The 16,870-nt window shown below is 37.7% G+C and overlaps 1 long non-coding RNA gene across 5 annotated transcripts in view; it reads left to right on the top strand.

The window, feature by feature from the left end:
* LOC141377622 (uncharacterized) overlaps positions 1-16,870 on the top strand; it is a 143,962-nt gene that overhangs the window by 81,816 nt on the left and 45,276 nt on the right. For all 5 annotated transcript variants that reach the window (XR_015508001.1, XR_015508002.1, XR_015508005.1 and 2 more), the window contains exons 2-3: positions 4,568-4,709; positions 12,106-12,262. This is a non-coding gene — a long non-coding RNA (uncharacterized LOC141377622). The remainder of the gene's footprint in view (positions 1-4,567; positions 4,710-12,105; positions 12,263-16,870) is intronic.

The raw sequence follows: 16,870 nt of genomic DNA, 5'->3' as shown, positions 1-16,870 counted from the left end.
ACACATAATCGTCCTGTGAGCCTTTTAGAAGTGAATATAATCTGCGCTGCAGGTGTTTGACCCGTACGCCGCCTCAGAGTCTGTACTCCTGCTGCCATTGAGCTGTTCCTCCTCCAGTCATCCTCGCTGTTGCTCCCTCGACAAAAACTACAAGTGGACATGACAGCAGCACGGTGACAGGATTAAATACAGACACTAAAAACTATGACTTTAACACATTTGTGCTCAATAACGGGTTTTATTCCTGTATCGAGATCTTTTTAACCGGATCTTCTAAGTGAACCGGTTGAATTAGTTCACCCAATCAAAATGATTCATTTGGAATGATTTGCGTCTCCAGTAAGCACTTATCCACAAACTACTTCCTTTATAACAAGCCTAATAACCCCTCTGACTCTAAATAATCCAATATATACTCAGGGCTCAACAATAAGGACTGCCTGATGGCCCGGGGCCAGCGTGTGAGATGCTCGGAACTGTAGATCAGGCCACTGCTGCTGTTACTAAAGTTTAATTTGCCTGCAATTGTTTTGTTTTTTTGTCAACTGTGTCAAATATACAAATATACAGTCTTAGAATCGAGAAACAGTTTTTGTTTTAAAGCTTTTAAATGCTACCTTCTCTGTTCCTCTTATCTAGGGTGCGTTTCCCAAAACCAACGCTAGCCAACTAAGGCCACAAGTTCCGTCGTTACCAACATAGTTTGTTGATTTGCCGTTTCCCAAATCTGTCGCTCCAACGAACATTCGCGAACTGCGTCGCAAACTTGAGCACTCACAACTACAACCCTGGAGCTGTAGTTAGAAGCAGAGTTCCTGGCTGTGTTCTAATCCCACTTATCCCCTCCATGCCCTATTCATTTAGAACATTCCAACATTCAAAGTTGGAATTATTAATAATAAAGCATTAAGCTCATCTCTCAGGTGTAATTTGCTGTCAAACTATTTTTACAGTTCAGTTTTAGCAATCTTCATGTTTACAGTTGTGCTCCCTTTGCAGTGCACTTTGAAAACATTGATGTCATTTTGAACACAGCCTCATGGCGAAAGCTATAGGTGACCTGTTATTTACAAGCGGAATTTACGTTACATCTCCAAAGCTTGTGAAAACATAAAGCTTACGTTAATTATTTTAATTTATAGTGAGTTATTTATTATATTTATTATATCTGTACTGTATATGACACGGGCCTGCTGGTTACATTTCTGCTGTGTTTTACATGTGTCAAATTGTAAAAGTAGACTTTTCTAAAAAAATAAATAAAAAGCAACATCCTACTTAATAATAATGACAATCATCATCATCATCATCATCATTCATATTATTAATAATATTATAAAAGTGTGTGTTTTTCATTTTTAATAAACAATTAATATTACAGTTAGTTTCTTAATAAATTTCCTCATTTATTTATTGATATGATTTCTATATGATATTAGAATAGTGTTAGCTTTTGTAAGGGATATGTTTTAGAATAGAATATGTGATGTTCAACTTCTCAATAATATTAGTAAAGCAAACACAGGCCCTATATGTGCCATTTACATATATCTCAGTTAATATGGGGAGTGAGTGCATGCTTTGACCAAATCTAATATTGGATTTTATTTGAAATGTGTGTGTAAAACAATATCATCTGCACAAAGAAATTATGGGTTTTTCTCTAAAGAAGCTGTTCCTCCACCTGTTTAGAGCATCATTATGGGCGTTTGAAGTTATAACTAACGTGGTTCAAGCGATGGATCTGCCTCAGAGAAACTACGGTTTTGGGAAACACTCGTCACTACATAGTTATTTTCCCAAACGATGCATCGTACTATGAAAGTTTAGCCACGAGTTACGTCCTTGTTTGGGAAACGCACCCCTGATTGGATGTTGTGAGCACGTTATTTTTTTCCAGTATAACAGCCAGTACAGCGAAGAGACAGCAACATGGCGGCAACATCAAATGATGATGCTAAAAGAAAACGTTTGTTAACATCTTGGAGGCGGACTAAAAAATGAAGTGATGTTTTGTACAGTTTGCCGTTAGTTTGGCAGGTCAGCCATCTTTTGTTTTGCAATAAAATACCTGCACATTTTGCTACTTTTGTTTGCAAAACACTTTGAGTTTTGCTCGTTATACATTTAGCGGTAACACTTTGCAATAAGGTTCATTAGTTAATGCATTTACTAACATGAACTAATCATGAACAACACATGTACATAATTATTACTCATAATTGAACATTTACTAATGCATTATTAACATTCAAGCCCATGCTTGCGAACATTAGTTATTTATTTTTTTTTTTTGCGAACATTAGTTAATGCACCATGAGTTAACATGAACTAACAATGAACTACTGTATTTTCATTAACTAACGTTAACTAACATGAACAAATACTGTAGTCAATGTATTGTTCATTGTTTGTTCATCTTAGTAGATGCATAAATTAACAATAACTAATGAACCTCATTGTAAAGTGTGACCCATTTAGCAACATTTTAAATATTTAAATTCTAGATTTACAAACATTTTTATTTGTGGGAAAGAAATAGCTGTTTTTAACAGCCTGATCTCACGAGAAAACGTAAGTATTTTACGTTTTGGCAGTTTAGTGGCTAATTCGTACAAGTTCAGTCGTAAGAAAATGTATGATTTTAAAAAGGAGGCGTGGCACATAACCCCACCCCTTAACCCAACCGTCATTGGGGGATACGCAAATCGTACTAAAATGTACGAATTAGATCGTACGAATTGGTACGAATTAGCCACTAAATGAAAAAGTTACGAATTGCCGTGAGATTGTGTTGGTTTTTTAGCAGGGCATTATTGGCAGGGCAAGTAAAAATCTGGACCACTGGTCTGATGGAGCCAGTAGAAAAAATTCTTAGCGTTGAACCCTGATACTCTCATTCAGTTATTAGAACAGTAACGCTACACTGAGATCAACATTGAGAAGCAGTGAACAGATAATACTGCGCATGCGAGATTCATTAAACCAAACACAAACAGTACAGCCCTCAGCCTGCTGTGACTGAACTGAACTGGAACAACTGCAGCGCGGGTGAACCGAGAGCTTAAATGAGAGGATCTGGTGAAAAACACAAGTTTATTTCATAACAGACAATCATAATGGAGTTTAAATAAGGGAATCATGATTCAGTTTGGTTGCAGAACTTTACTGTAAGACGTTTTTCAGATCATGGTGATGTTTTGATGACAGAAATGACTATTGCTGAATACATAATGTTGAGTCCTAACATCTGCGTTAAAGATCTGAACTTCCCATCACTACTGTGTGTGTAACCTCAGAGCAGCCCTGCACACATAGTGTACTTCAGGCTGCTGTCTTGTGAGCTGCTGTATTTGAGTTTGAGGATGGTAGATGGTATTGGTAGATGATGGTGTTCATGTGTCCTCTGAATACAGGTTTCAGAAAATGTATGACTGAGTTTTTATTATATAATATTAATCCTGTTGATTTTGAATCTTGCACCTAACAAATATCCTCATTTAACTAAAACTAATACTGAAACTAATGAAAACTAAACTAAAACTAAGTCATTTTAAAATAAACACTAGTAAATCTGCCTCTAAAACTAATTAAAACTACAAACAAAAAGTCAAAACGAAATAGAAGCCAAAACTAATGACAAGCCCAAAACTATGATAAGCAGGAGCGGATGGGACAGGCTCAGTGGATGAGCTCAGAGGAGTGCACATCAGTGTGAAATATAATAAACACATTACCTGCATTGATCATACACTAGAGCAGATATACAGATGAAGGATGATCCAATATAAATTCATTCATTCATTTTCTCTTCGGTAAAGTCCCTTTATTAATCAAGGGGCCCCACAGTGGAATGAACCACCAACTATTCCAGCATATGTTTTACACAGTGGATGACATATCAGCCCTAACCCAACACTGGGAAATACCCATACACACTCATTCACACACACACTCATACACTACGGTCAGTTTAGTTGATCAGTTCCCCTATAGCGCATGTGTTTGGACTGTGGGGGAAACCGGAGCAACCGGAGGAAACCCACACCAACATGAGGAGAACATGCAAACTCCACACTTTTATCCGATTCATTCAAAAATTAAAATAAATAATCGCCATACTAAAATATTATTAAAATAATCGTTAGTTGCAGCTCTACTCATTAATGCACTGCTCAGATTGACTCCCCTTTGGTGATGTGATGTTGGTGCTGTTTTTCCCTCATTGACTTCCATTATAATCACATTCCATCCGTCCGTCCACCTTATAAGCTGTCTTGTGCATATGGTGAGGAAAAGAGTGTGTCCTACAGGTGCTTTGTCAAGCCCACTCACCTGTGTGAAGCGCATTAAGAGTTGCTAGATGCCAAAGTGTGTCAAAATAGTGCTTCACTTCCCTTTCTGAGATAAATTAAGATCTCCGGCTCTGTTTTGCACATCCCTGACAGGCTCATAAAGAGCTGAAATACAGCTCCGCTACTGAAACTACAGCAATCATTAGCCGCTCTCTGCTCTTCTTCCTCCACGAATGGCATTTACTGAGAAGCGTTAAATGTGTTTTCCACAGCGGAGGCCACAGATGTGACGCCGCGGCCTCACGCTCGCGTTTTACACTCCATTGATCCTGATACATCCCATCCCGAACACAGCCCTCTCTGCGGGAGGCCGGAGCTGGAAATGGGTTGTGGAAAAGAGTTCCCAGTGGTCAGGTGAAGAGTCACACACACACACACACACACACACACACACACACACACACACACACACACACACTATATAGTTTCAGCATGGATATCGCAATGTGTGAATCTGCAATCGTCACAATGCAGTGTGGGCAATGTGGACTATAGATGAACATTCCAGAAGGGTTTATGTAATGAGGCTGTTCATGTTTAAGTGCTCATCTGATTTCAACATCCAGTTTACAGAGGAAGTTTAACACTTGTGTAGTGTTTAGATTGACTCCCCTTTGGTCTTTGCTAGGGTAGAAAGGGATAAGGGCAAAGTAGCCCCCTCCCAAACAAAAAAGAAAATCTAATTCACCTCGCTAAAGTACCCCCACTCTCACAAGGTGATCTACTCTAATCTTAATAACAGGATTATAAATGATTTAATAATAAATAAAGGGTTCTGAGTTGACCGTTCTGTAACATTAAATTGTGAAGCTCTGTAACTTTTAACACAGAAAGGAAAAAACATTGATAAATGAACCCACTTCTCATTTACTCGTCATATCAGATCTCTTGAGCCTCCGATCTCCTCCTGATTTGCAGTTTCTGTTTGTTTTTTGAAAATGTCATTTTCTGCATGTCTTCAAACCTGAAAATATGATTTATTTTATAGTGTGAGTTATTATCCAATACAATACACAGCTACAAGCATGTTCATTTGGACAGAGGGATTAACTGAGGTGTAGTGTTGTCAGGATACTGGAATTTCTAAATTCAATACCTTGCAAGATATTGATATTCAATAGGCTATTTTTGATATAAAAACAAAAAAACGTATAAAAATAAAAACAAATAAAAATAAAGATCTACATGCTGGAAATATGTTTACTTCAAATGTCTTCAGAGGGAGATTTTTTATTTTTTCCAGTTTTCCTCAAAATAGGATGATGTGGTCAGTGTAGCACTGTAAATGCATGTAATGCCCGTTTCCCTCACACTTGAGCAGAAAATCCATATAAGCCTCAAAAAAGTAGTAGAACATTCCAGGAAATCCCTAATATGGATGAAGGCGTCCAGCTATTGCTGTAGTTGAATGACAATAAGATCTGAATAAACATATAAAAGCTTTAACTGATCATTTACACGACTGCCACAATAAATGCTCTATATGTGTTCTTCCAGCCATCTTAGGTATTTTCATAAGAAGTCGATTTATAATCCGCTGCTAACTGACAGCATGTTACAGTAGAATATAGCTATACAATAATGTGCTAGATGCATGAACTCACTGTGATTTAACTATTACAGAAACAAATGTGACTGGCTATATCATATCTAGATAAATATGTCTAGATATCTATATCATATCTAGAAAGCTAGATATAACATAATATAATATAATATAATATAATATAATATAATATAATATAATATAATATAATATAATATAATATAATTAATATAATACAATTAATATAATATAATATAATATAATATAATAATATAATATAGTATAATTAATTTAATACAATTAATATAATATAATATAATATAATATAATATAATAAAATAAAATTAATATAATATAATATAATATAATATAATATAATATAATATAATATAATATAATATAATTAATATAAGACGATTAATATAATATAATATAATATAATTAATTTAATAAAATTAATATAGTATAATATAATTAATATAATTAATATAATACAATTAATATAATATAATATAATATAATATAATATAATATAATATAATATAATATAATATAATATAATATAATATAATATAATATAATACAATTAATATAATACAATTAATATAGTATAATATAATATAGTATAATATAATATAATATTTTTATATAATCATATTTTTTATATAATATAATATAATTAATATAAAATAATATAATTAATATAATATAATATAAAATATTTAATATACTATGATATAATATAATATAATACAATTTAATTTAATTAAATTTAATATAATATAATATAATATTAAATAATATAATATAATATTATATAATTTGATTGTTATAATATAATATATTTAATATAAAATAATATTTTTATATAATATAATTAATATAATATAATTAATGTAATATATTTAATATAGTATATTGTAATATAATATATTAAATATAATATAATATAATGTAATATTATTTAATAGAATTAATATAATATATTTAATTTAATATATTATAATATAATATAATATAATATAATATAATATAATATAATATAATATAATATTGTCAAAAAACTTTGTATATGACCTGAAAACATAATAAAATAAAATAAATATTTTTACATTTTACTGCCAAATAAATAAATAAATAAATAAATAAATAAATAAATAAATAAATAAATAAATAAATAAATAAATAGTTTGTTTCTTGTGCAAATATCAAAAAATGACTAAATCTCAAAGTATTTTCTGGACAGTTTGCAACATTTCTGATGCAAATAATAGTGCAGTGAAAGTAGCAAAACCACAGTAAAAATGCACTAAAACCCACACAAAATTGCTCAAGACGCTGCTCTGTGAAGTGCAATTCCTGACAGGAAAAATTGATGATAATGCAGTTTGGCATTGTACCGCACAACACCACGTTTGCTATTGCTATCTGGCATGCGCGGTTGAACCCGTGACGTCTTGTGTGATAAGGGTAGGTATTTCCCCAATAGGGCTGATCTGACCGCCCGTTGGACAGAGTTTAGCTAGTCAACAGCTCATGTGTTGGAAGTGAATATGTATAATTACGCTCTGAATCAACACACACACTTCAGCGTCATGAGAACTCCAGCGCTGCGTAATTACACACGCAGGCCTGATCTATATATTATTCAGAAAGCTGAATGAACAGAACGTCAGAGCGCTGGAGGGGTCAGCGACACACAAATATTAGCATGCGACGCCTCTTTAACAGAGAGACCAATACTTCATCATGTTGTGTGTGTGTGTGTGTGTTATAATTGGCTCTCTGGTCGGCGGAGTGTGTGTGTGTGTGGATTTAATTAGCCAGCGCTGCAGCGTGTGCTAATGAAGCTGATTTGGGATGGCGGACGCGTGTTCCAGCACTGCTGTGATAAATGTGAGACGTCACATTAAAAGATGATAAATGGGAGCGCTGCCCCTCTGGACATCAGAAACACACACACACACGCACACACACACACATACACACACCGGGGATCATGGGTAAACCAGAGCCCCACTGGGCAGAGAGCATCGCGGGAAGAGTGAGTGTGTGAGAGGGAGAGAGAGAGAGAGAGAGTGTGTGTGTGTGTGTGTGTGTGTGTGTGAGTATGAAAGAGTGAGTGTGTGTGTGTGATTTTGAGTGACTGTGTGTGTACATTTGTGTGATTGTGTGCATGTGTTTCTGTGCAGTATGTATGTGTGTGTGTGTGTGCCTGCATTAGTGTCATGGTGTGTGTGTGTGTGTGTGTGTGTGTGTGTGTGTATGCATGTGTATATCACTTGTTTGTGTGTGCTTGTATGGACACGTTTGAGTGTGTATGTTTGCATTAGTGATGTGTGTGTTTGTGTGTGTGTATGTATGCATGTGTGTATCTCTTGTGTGTGTTTATGAGAGTGTGTGTACAGTATATGTGGGTGTGTTTGTGAGCATCTGTGTAGTGTTTGTGTTTGTATTGACATGTTTGAGTGTGTATGTGTGCATCTGTGATGTGTGTGTGTGTGTGCGCGTATGCATGTGTGTATCCCTTGTGTGTAAATTATATGTGTTTGTGTGTGTGTGTGTATGTGTGTGTATATGCATGTGTGAATATCTTTGTGTGTGAGCATGTACAATATGAGTGTGTGTGTGTGTTTGTGTTTGTGTGTGTGTGTGTGTATGCGTGTGTGTATCTCTTTGTGTGTGTGTGAGCATGTACAATATGAGTGTATGTGTGTGTATGCGTGTGTGTATCTCTTTGTGTGTGTGTGTGAGCATGTACAATATGAGTGTGTGTGTGTGTGTGTATGCGTGCGTGTATCTCTTTGTGTGTGTGTGAGCATGTACAATATAAGTGTGTGTGTGTGTGTGTATGCATGCATGTGTGTATCTCTTTATGTGTGTGTGTGTGTGTGTGTGTGTGTATGCATGTGTGTATCTCTGTGTGTGTGTGAGCATGTTCAATATGAGTGTGTGTGTGTGTGTGTGTGTGTGTGTGTGTGTGTGTATGCGTGTGTGTATCTCTTTGTGTGTGTGTGTGAGCGTGTACAATATGAGTGTGTGTGTGTGTGTGTGTGTGTGTGTGTGTGTGTGTGTGTGTGATGGCAGCAGGATGCTAACATGTCAAAGACCACACAGAGGGGCCTTTTCTTCTGACAGGGCCCATGGTGTGTAAAACGCACACACACACTCACATATACACACAGATAAAAGGCAAACGTGGACAGAACTGGGTCACACACACACACACACACACTGCATTTCTAGTTCTCCTGAGCGCTGTATCCCTGTGTTAACACAAGGTGTGTGTGAAATAATGTATCACTGCACACACGAGCAATTCATCCAAGAGAAATAGCAGAACTCCGATGGCAGTGTGTGTGTGTGTGTGTGTGTGTGTGTGTGTGTGTGTGTGTGTGTGTGTGTGTGTGTGTGTGTTCATCTGTCAGACATCAACAGCATTCAGCAGATTTCTGAACTTTTATTTCGAGTTATTGTCCGGCTGTTCTATTATCTGTGTGTTATTCCTCATGTGTGCACAGATATGAGTGTGTTCCTCCTCATCAGACTGAGGCAGCATGACTTTAGTCATGATGACTATATAGTGAACATCAGCACAATATATTGGAACGGACCCTCAGTAAGCAGCAGTAAGGGCGCACTCACGCTATGCTTTCTGAATCGAGGCCAGGCCCGTTTTCGGATGGTTTGAGAAGTGTGAGTGCTCTAAATCGGGCTCAGGCATGGTTCAGCTGGCCGGCCCTGGTCCGGTTGGAAGAGGTGTGGTTCACTTGGGCTCTTGGGCTTTGGCATGGTTTGCTTTGTAGTGAGTGCAGAGAGTGCAGCCCAAAACTGAAGACGAGACGTGACTTTAAAGGGTCACGAATCCCCCGTCTCCGCAGGGTGTTTTCACACCTCTAGTTTGGAAAAAGTCAGGAAAGGGGGCGTGTCCTGCTCTGTTAGGGGGGGGAGTGTCGGGGGAGGGAAAGAGGGAGGGTGCATAAACATTTGCATAAAAATGGGAGTTTCTGTTTGTGCACGTGCTGATTTACACAGGTAAAACAACACACAGACGCAGAGGAGACGACAGTGACTGTGTTTACATGGACATCAATAATCCAATTACTTGACAAATTATTATTTAGTGGACTTTAACAACAGTTTGACACTTTTAATTAGGAGCATTTCCTGCATGCCGCCCTGACAAACCAGATGTTGGATGCAGGAACTGCTGGAAGAGCAGTTTTAATGGAGTGTTTGATACCGCACGGCGAATGGGAGAAAATAAACCCTCTGCATTTCCCTGTAACTTACGGTGTTTTCACACCTGCCTTGTTTAGTTGGATTGAATCACACTAGAGTTGGTTTCCCCTTTTGGTGCGGTTGGTTTGGGCAGGTGTGAATGCAGCAATCGTACTCGAGTGCGCACCAAAAGCGGACCAAATAACCGTACCGAGACCTGCTTGAAGAGGTGGTCTCGGTACGCTTTCAAACAAACCCTGGAGCGGTTCGTTTGTGGTGAGAATATGATCCGTACTTAAACAGGTCCAACCGCAAAAAGTACTGCGCCTTTTGGACTAATCCAGCTGCCGGAGGCCGATGCGCTGTGCATTATGGGATATGGAGGAAAAACATTTGTTGACAGCGCTTTACCAACAGAGAGAGAGAGAGAGAGAGAGAGAGAGAGAGGGGAAAACATTAGCTGATGGATCGTTGGTAATATTTCCGCAAGATGAGCATGTCTCAGTTTAGCTAAATTAATTCACGCATCCTCCTGAAGTGACGAGTGATGCATTACACACTGTTTTCTAGCCACGGACGCGCTTCATTTTCGTAATGTATAGTTTGTCTAAAGCAGGGACACAATCAGCCAGCGCAGTCGTCCCTCCAGAGTAAAAGGTTTTGTTTACCTGCGGGAGTTCACTGGCATTTTCCCGCACGTGAATTATATCCAATCAATAAGCAGTTTAGGAAATATGTTCAGCAGCATCTGGCCAATGAGAGATGTGGATTTTGTCAGATGACTGCATTTTGGTTCGTCTTAACTGGTTCGGACCAAAGCCAGCAGTGTGGTGTGAAAACGACCCAAAGACGGCAGAACATGCAACAATGCATCATTCATTGCGCTTGGTTTGGACCAAATGAAGCGAACTACAGATGTGAACGCACCCTTAGATGCACTTGGTAGGTACTGTAGCGTCAGAAAGCCGTGTGTGTGTAGACCAGGGCTATTCAATTAGCGGCCTGCGGGCTGAATCCGGCCCCCGAGGCACTTTGTTCCGGCCCTCCAAACAGTGACCAAGTTTAACAATAAGCTAAGTTCAGTCGACAAACGGCCGCTGTAGTTTTGAAGTGTCGTGCGTCTGATCAATAACAGCACGAGCTGCAGTTAAAGGCTGCACAGAGCGTGAGTCATGTCCAAACACATGCGGTACAGGTGAATTAGGTGGGCTAAATTGTCCATAGTGTATGAGTCTGTGTGTGTGTGGGTGTTTCCCAGAGATTGGTTGTGGCTGGAAGGGCATCCGCTGCGTAAAAACTTGCTGAAAGAGTTGGCGGTTCATTCCGCTGTGGCGACCCCGGATTAATAAAGGGACTAAGCCGACAAGAAAATGAATGAATGAATGAATGAATGAATGAGTGCTTGTGTGAGGTGTTTCTAATGCAGCATCTATTGGGGAGAGTAAATCTGTTATGATTCTCTCCTCTTGTTGCCGATATCTGTCTCACACTATTGTTTTCCCCTGTCTGAAAGTCTTGATAACACCATCCTGGAGTTTCTCTGTTATTAGTTTGGTGAATAGGATTGTAGAATAAGGATGTGCTGTACTCTCAGATTCACTGCGCTCTCAGTTTACCTGCTATGATGCATCCACTACTGAGAAACCCAGAAATGTGACAAGGGTGTATGTAATAAAGAAGAGCATTGTTCAGTGCTCAAACACAACACCGAGCACAGTTCTGAACGTGCATATGAAACTTATCTTTAAAAAAAAGCAAGTTAATATGCAGCACGTAAAGTTGAGCAGTTGTTAGCGGGTTTATCCTGTTTAGCACATGCTCCGTGAGTGTGTTTGTTGATTTCAGCACTGAGATTAGCAGGTTACAGCCTCACACACACCGCACACCAGCGCCAGCCGCTCGCGTCCCACAAGACACACACTTTTATTTCTCTTTGACTTTTCTTTCTTATGTCTTCCCCTTGTCTCATTCTCTCGTCCTCAGAGCACAATGACATCCAGCAAGACTTAATGCGCCACCAGGACGCCATTATCACCTCCGTAATCCTGCAGTTCATTAGCCGCACTCTTAATAATTAAGCTGGAGAAGTGCAGCGGTCCGGAGAGAGAGCCCTGATGCACTAATGCTCCTCACATTAAAGGTAAAGACACCAGGAGGACTTCATCATCTCCTCCTCCTCCGTCTTTCGCTCTTTTGTCCTTTATTTTGGGTGTGCTGATGATACAGGAGAGCTGCTGGAGTCCAGTGTGCTTCACAGCCTCATTGATCGACTTTTATCCCTTTATTTGCGTTATTATTTTGAATAAAAAATCAAAGTGATCAAAAAATGGCCAGATTTTCATGAGATTTCAGTCTGTGAATGTTTAAGATTGTTTTAAGACGTGCTTTTTTGGGCTTGTTTTGAATAGAAGTTGGTGAGCTTGAGCGGCATGGTGGCTAAGGGGTTATCACTGTGGCCTCTCAGCAAGAAGGTCGCTGGTTTGAGTCCCGGCTGGGTCAGTTGGTGTTTCTGTGTGGAGTTTGCATGTTCTCCCCATGTTGGCGTGGGTTTCCTCCGGGTGCTCCGGTTTCCCTCACAGTCCAAACACATGCGCTATGGGGGAACTGATCAACTACACTGGCTGTAGTGTATGAGTGTGTGTGTGTGTGTGTTTGAATGAATGTGTATGGGTGTTTCCCAGTACTGGGTTGCAGCTAAAAGGACATCCCCTGTGTAAAAAGTATGCTGGAACAGTTGACGGATCATTCCTCTGTGGCGACCTCTGATTAAGAAAGGGATTAAGCTGAAGGAGAATGAGTGAATGAATGAGTGAATGAATGAATGAGTGAATGAATGAATGAGTGAATGAATGAATGAATGAATGAGTGAATGAATGAATGAGTGAATGAATGAGTGAATGAATGAATGAATGAGTGAATGAATAAGTGAATGAGTGAGTGAATGAGTGAATGAATGAGTGAATGAATGAATGAATGAATGAATGAGTGAATGAATGAGTGAATGAATGAATGAGTGAGTGAATGAATGAGTGAATGAATGAATGAATGAGTGAATGAATGAATGAATGAATGAATGAGTGAATGAATGAATGAGTGAAGGAATGAGTGAATGAATGAGTGAATGAATGAATGAATGAATGAGCGAATGAATGAATGAATGAATGAATGAATGAATGAGTGAATGAATGAATGAGTGAATGAATGAATGAATGAGTGAATGAATGAGTGAATGAATGAGTGAATGAATGAGTGAATGAATGAATGAGTGAACTAATGAGTGAATGAATGAATGAATGAATGAATGAGTGAATGAATGAATGAGTGAATGAATGAATGAGTGAATGAATGAATGAGCGAATGAATGAATGAATGAGTGAATGAATGAGTGAATGAATGAATGAATGAATGAGTGAGTGAATGAGTGAATGAATGAGTGAATGAATGAGTGAGTGAATGAGTGAATGAATGAGTGAATAAATGAATGAATGAATAAATGAATGAATAAATGAGTGAATGAATTAATGAATGAATGAGTGAATGAATGAATGAGTGAATGAATGAATGAATGAATAAGTGAGTGAATGAATGAATGAATGAGTGAATGAATGAATAAGTGAATGAATGAATGAATGAATGAGATTCTGCTTACTTTACTATGATTTTTTTCTGAGCTAATAAATCCGCTTGATTTCCAAAAAACAGCCTCTAAAAATTCTTTGATATATTTAATATATTATATATTTCTGTTCACAAATATTTTTCTTTCTTTGGACACTCAAAAAGCTGGGTATAATAACCTAATGTTGGCTCAAATATGAACAAACTCAACCACTGGGTTAAAATGTTTTATTATTATTGAATGTCATTTAATAAATGTAGTTAAAGGAAATTAAACTATTTTGTTATTATTCTGATTATTTGTTATTATCTCGATTAACCACAAATGAAATAACTGAGACATAATGTGTGTGTGTATTGATGTATTTCTAAACACACACATGCGTGCACATGTTTGATCGTTTTGATGAGTGTGGCATAGTATGATTATTGAGGTTCCGTGGTTTGCTTTAAAGTCATTAACCTGAATAAGGTGAGTGAAAATTAACGACCTATAGCGACCACTTGTGGCCCTTTACTATATATATATATATATATATATATATATATATATATATATATATATATATATATATATATATGTATATAATTAGGGGTGTCAAAATTAATTGTTTCACCGCGATGCAGATGCGGACAATTTGATATCGGTTCAGTAGTAATCATAACCGCTTATTGTGTACTGACGTCATTTATCTCATATCCCATTGGTGTGGGATTGGAGTGGGCCCTTGATAATGTCTCTGGGGCCCCCTAAATATATGGGCCCTTAGAATTGTCCTAACTTCCCCCCCCTAGCGGTCCCCCTGGTGGGCGGTCAAACAATATCACTCCTGAGCATGTATGCGTGTTTGTTTGTTTGTTTGTTTGTTTGTTTGTTTGTTTGTGTGTGTGTGTGTGTGTGTGTGTGTGTGTGTGTGTGTTTGTACAGACAGCTTGTTAAAGCCCCTCCAAATGTAAAACTGTGTATGGAAAGCATCGTCGACGCACCAAGATATCGAATTGAACCAAATCGATAGCATGATAATCGTAACCAAACCATGAGACCAGTGTGGATTCACACCTCTAATATATATATATATAACACTAGAGCAGGGCAGGGGAAATAAGTTTTCACCACATCACCATTTTCATCAGAAAACATCTTTCTTGATTGTTGACCCCCTGATGTTGGTAACAACCAAAGAACTCCAGATATGCAAATAAAACAAATGTGATTAGTTTAGACATGAAGTTCTGCTTAATAATCTGAAATGGAGCAGGGAAAAAGTATGAACATATGAAGAAAGGGAGTTGTTGTCCGTCAGTGAAGGCCCAGACAGCAGCTGAAATCTCTCAGTAGTTCTTCAGCAAGCCTCTGCCCTTCCTCAGTGTACATGAACATCAGCTGCTTCAGTCCAACATCTACATCAGCAGGAGGATGAAGATCAAACCATTTCAGCAAGACAATGATCCAAAACACAGCTCAGATGCTTTCAGAGGAAGAAAATCAAGCTGTAGAATGGCCCAGCCAATCACCTGATCCGAATCCAATAGAGAACACAGAATAAAGCTCAGATTTGATAGACGAGACCCACAGAAGCATCAAGATTTACACACTCTGATGAAGACTGTGAGAAACTCACACCTGAGCACTGCACAAGGCTTCATTCTCCATATGAGACACGTCTTTCAGCTGCTGGACGGTTCTGTCTAGCCAAACTGATTTCTATTTTCTATTGTATTTGAGTCAGGTGATTAAACAGTCACATAAACACAGTTAACCTGCAGTTATAGAGTAGGTGATGCCTGTGTGTACATGTTCAATGAAGTGTATATTAACATTATAGGTTGGACATCATCATCATCATCATCATCATCACTTGTCTTTTATTTTGTGTCTGTGATGATGCAGGAGTCGAGTGTGTTTTACGGCCTCATTGATCAGCGCAGGACTAACTAGCAGACGCTTGTTTGCTTAATTGAACTTTATGTGGTCTGCAGGGATTTGCTCTTCAAGTGCTTCTTAAACGCTCCCTAATGTTTCTCTCAGCAGTGTGAATGTAGAGGAGTGTTCGTCAATGACGCATGGGGAGATTAGCAAACACAGGAGTACACTGAAGACATAAAAACACATCTTACTTAAGAGCTTTTGTCTCGTTTAGAGTCCAAATATACAGTATACAGTTGAAGTCAGAATTATTTGCCCCCCTGTTTATTTTTCCCCCAATTTCTGTTTATCGGAGAGCAGATTTCTTCAGCATATTTCTAAACACAATAGTTTTAATAACTTATTTCTAATAACTGATTTATTTTATTTTATAATATTAGTCTAGATATTCTTCAAGACACTAGTGTTCAGCTTAAAGTGACATGTAAAGGCTTCACTAGGGTAATTAGGGTAAAGTTAGGGTAATTAGGCAAGTCATTGTTTAACAGTGGTTTGTTCTGGAGACAATCCAACACTAATATTGCTGAAGGGGCGAATAACATTGAGCTTAACATGACTTTAAAACAATTAAAAAATGCTTTTATTCTAGCCGAAATAAAACAAATAAGACTTTCTCCAGAAGAACTGATATATATATATATATATATATATATATATATATATATATATATATATATGTATATGTTAGTCTGGATGTGTTGTGTTCAGTTGCTCAGTTGTTTGATCTCTTGTTTCTCTGGTTGGGCTGTGTTAATACACTCTGGATGCTGTAAAAACACACACACACACACACACACACACACACACACACATACACGAGTGCACCGAGCGGCGCGGTGAGTGTGTGATGAATAATCCAGGCTGGCAGTTTGACCAGTGGCCTGTGGCAGAGAGAGCAGGTCTGAGACTGAGGGAAGTGTTGTTTCATACTGTAAATCTCCACGTCTGACTGTACAGACAGGCTCAGAGTCCCATCACTGACTGCAAAACAGGACAAAACACAGTCCACTGTATACACCTGCATTCACACTAGCACACACCTTCAATTGTTTAGGGAAAAAAGGTTAACTTAATTAATTCCAGTGCATATAAACTTGATAAATTATATAAAAATACATTATAATGTTTATTATAATTATTATATATTATAAATTATTATAAATATTATTATAATTATAACTTATAGCATTATTATTATTACTA

This window comes from Danio rerio, chromosome 14 (genome assembly GCF_052040795.2).
Source record: "Danio rerio strain M-AB ecotype USA chromosome 14, GRCz13ab, whole genome shotgun sequence".
Lineage (NCBI taxonomy): Eukaryota > Metazoa > Chordata > Actinopteri > Cypriniformes > Danionidae > Danio > Danio rerio.
The sequence above is the reverse complement of the archived record's forward strand: the minus strand, read 5'-3'. Positions and strand labels throughout refer to the sequence as shown.